The following is a 3,528-nucleotide window of genomic DNA, read 5'->3' as shown; positions in this document are numbered from 1 at the left end:
TCTTTAAGTTGGTTTTAGGGGAAGGAAGGTGCAGCATCTGTCTCAGTTCACAGTGGATATCTAAACCTACAATTAACAGAATATAATTCGAGGTACACATATCATTGGGTTGAATCCCTGTTGCAAAACTAGACTCCAACTTTACTAGGAGATGGATGCTAAATAGGAAGTGAAATAGTATGACATCACCTTAAACTTTGCACCAATAACGGTGGTCTAATAATTTTTATATGAAATCACGTGCATATATTTTCTGTCACATTTGGAACGATGCCAGGTTTTCCCCACAATTCTACGGTACCGGAACGGCTTTTTTGCATGAGCCCAGCACGCTCTCGTGCAAAATATGCACCTAATAAAATTTTCATGTGCGTTTTAAGGATGATGTAATGCATTGTATGGCACTTTCACAGTTAAGTATAAACTGCAGACAGTTGACACACATGTCAGCATAGCATTATGCATGGAAAACTGGGCAAGAGTGCATGCATAGTACAATATTGCTCTGAGTGTTATGATGCAGTCTGGTGTCATGCAACGACAAGGACATTTATTAAGGCACTTAGGAAATAACGGTAGGTGTATTGAGCTGTGAAGACCTTTCATGACGTACGCTTGTTATGCTTGAGGCACTGGCTTTGCTAAAGGAGAGAAATCTCCCTTGAGAGCTTACATGAGTTTAGACACATAATACATAAAAATTGTCCAGTACTTTGATGTTTAATACCAAATGTAGATGCAACATCTCTTTTTTGTGTGACTATTTTCCTCTCAGATAGCCACCCAACGTCCCACCCACCATCAGATTGTGTGCCACTGCATGTGGAAGAAACAAGGAGTCCTGCACTTGGAAAAGGTACTAGGCAACTCACGTTTGGGTTTCTTACTGTTTTTTATGGGTTGGGTTTTTCATACCTATAGCTTTTGGAGATAACTTGTTCATTGCATTTTTCTTATTGGTTAAAACTGCATTGTTTATTCATCAAAAGGTATTTCGATTCAGTAATGTTTTGCATAAAAATCAGTCACAGGTAACAGTCATTATTTGGCTACTTCTATGGTCAGTGGACCTTCACTATGTTTTTTTTTCTTAGTGTCTCAGAGGCATGACAGCCTGCAGCCAAAGGGATTTGCACAGCAAATCAAGCAAGTGAACCCCGAGGATGCCAGTAGCGTGTGCTCCGACAGACATGGTGATTTGCACTTTTGAAATTGGTGCATGTTACTCTAATGGTTTTGAGTCATGTGGATGGTCAAAGCACCATGCTGCTAATTCATTTCCCTCCAATCTGATTTTCTTTTTCACCTGTTAGAGCTACCACCTTCGCCAAGTGTTCAAGTCGCAGTTACACAAAGCCAGAGAAACAGCGAGGACAACAAACGAATACTTTTTCAAGAAAGTGAAGGCCAGGTAACCAACACTGTTGCATTTTACTTGTGTCAAGCCTTGTGTCAGCAACTTGTATTCCTAAGTTGGCTGCAACTTTTTCCAGGTCTACATAAGCCAGCATGTAAGCTTGCCGACTTCAGACTTCAATGAAATAATGAGATCAAGAAACGATTCCACATTTGTGAGAGATGCCGCTACACGAATCTTCTCAACAGCTGGCCTTATCAATAGGAGCGTGACTGGGAAACCATCTAACAGGACGAAAACACCACCGAAGCCTCCTTTGGATAAACAGAAACTGGATGCACTAAAAGGTATAGCAATTTTACTGCACTTACTTGATCATTTTATTAGACAAAGTAAATGAAATGTCAATGGCAATTTAAACTACCAAAGTAATACATAGGTCCTTTACTGTATTAGTGGCGCCTTCCAGCATGTGCAGATGTCTTCATAAAAGTGCTGTAGCTAGGCTGACATCATGGAAAGGTGGGTTGCTTATTAGCCACATCAAACTCTTAATTACAAAATAGGCTTTGTGTCCTTTTGCACATATAATTGTTATTTAGCTGAGGGATGCTGATAAGACTGAATGTAGCACCTTTCATTGGAGGCACTGTGGTTTTCTTTAAATGTTCAGTATTTTTTGCTGAACTACAGACAAGTGCATCGTTTTGTCACATCATCTGCTCTCCAACATTTGAAACTGTTTGGAAGTGCACAGAGTCATTCATGCCTGCCAGTTTGATTTGGTTTGGTTTATGACCCAAAGCAACTCAGCCTATGAGAGGTGCCATAGTGGAGGGCTCTGGAAATTTTGACCACCTAGGGTTCTTTAATGTGCACTGACATCACACAGCACACGGATGCCTTTTCTTTCGCCTCCACCACTAAGTGGCCGCTGTGCTGGGATTCGATCCCTCATGCTTGGGCACAGAAGTCGAGCATCCCTAACCACTGCGCCACCACAGTGGGGCTCATGCCTGCTAGTGAATACAAGGATATGCAACTTATTGCTCTTGGTTGGTTTATGGGGTTTAATGTCCCAGAGCAACTCAGGCTGTGAGAGACGTAACTTTTACTGTTGTATGTGCTTGAGTATGCCCCAGATTTTGTTGTATTCAATACTGACACATTTATTTGCAAAGTAAAATATATAATAAATGACCTGAAAAAAATGCAAGAATATACAGCGCAGTCTTTTTAACATTCTTTCAGGCCTGTTGTTTTCCTCTGTAGCATTGTTACATATGACTGCAGCACAGCCCAGAAATAACATTCACTTGCATCATGAAAAATTATACCTGTAACTGTACTGCTTTCCTGCCCAGGTTTTTTTCATCATTTTGTTACGTCGGGGTCATCAGATGAAGACGCAAAAAAACGGCTAAAGATGTTTGGTCGCCACCTTGCTTCGAAACTTTCAGACGTTTCTGCTGCAAAGCCCCTTATCACAGACAAGCAGTGAGAGACATCCACCTATGCTGTGTTTATTTTGGTTATTTTTAATGGTTTCAAAAGTTCCTTGAACCTTTTAGTTCTTGGCTGTGACTGCAATATTTTGCTGTTTTTTCATTCCTGTGTGTGCCTCATAAGAAGTCTGCACAGCAGCACAGTGCAGCGTAAGGTACTAGTCAGTGGCTATTTCGTTTGCTTTTTGGTTTGTCTTAAAGGAAAAAAATGAAAACATGATTTTTTTGTCGCTCCACCTATGGTGTGGTTAATGTTCATCACTTTCAGCGATTACCTGAACATTTTTTTTTTGTGCTCAACCATGTGATGTGGTTGATGTTAATTACATTTAGCTACTTTCTCATGGCAATTGTTTTATTGCTTGTGGGTCTAGGTTGCGATTTTCATTATTGAACTAAAAGATATTTTTGCTGCCCACTTGATATTGCGTTATGTGTTTACTTGTGAATTTCTAGTCACTGGCTCCTTGAATATTAGTTTTTTGGTTTCTGCCAGATAGGGGAGACAACTTTTGCATATTTTATGTTACTTCACGTGTGGTGTGAAAGCCTTAATTGCATTTAGTTATTTTCCTGTAGCGGATTTTTTGGCCGCCTGCAAGCCAAAGCAAGTGTGAGTGGGCTGTGGGTTTCATTGCTTTTATACTAGTCTCTGGCTCCTTGCCT

The 3,528-nt window shown here is 40.4% G+C and overlaps 1 long non-coding RNA gene across 1 annotated transcript; it reads left to right on the top strand.

The window, feature by feature from the left end:
- Window positions 1-1,098: 1,098 nt before the first annotated feature.
- LOC146183210 (uncharacterized) lies at window positions 1,099-3,026 on the top strand. Its single transcript, XR_014708479.1, has 4 exons — window positions 1,099-1,193; window positions 1,314-1,411; window positions 1,494-1,704; window positions 2,722-3,026. It is a non-coding gene; the product is annotated as an uncharacterized LOC146183210 (long non-coding RNA).
- The last annotated feature ends 502 nt before the right edge of the window (window positions 3,027-3,528 follow it).

The sequence above is a fragment of the Amblyomma maculatum genome, chromosome 7, assembly GCF_055883805.1.
Source record: "Amblyomma maculatum isolate TAMU_Amacu chromosome 7, ASM5588380v1, whole genome shotgun sequence".
Lineage (NCBI taxonomy): Eukaryota > Metazoa > Arthropoda > Arachnida > Ixodida > Ixodidae > Amblyomma > Amblyomma maculatum.
The sequence above is the reverse complement of the archived record's forward strand: the minus strand, read 5'-3'. Positions and strand labels throughout refer to the sequence as shown.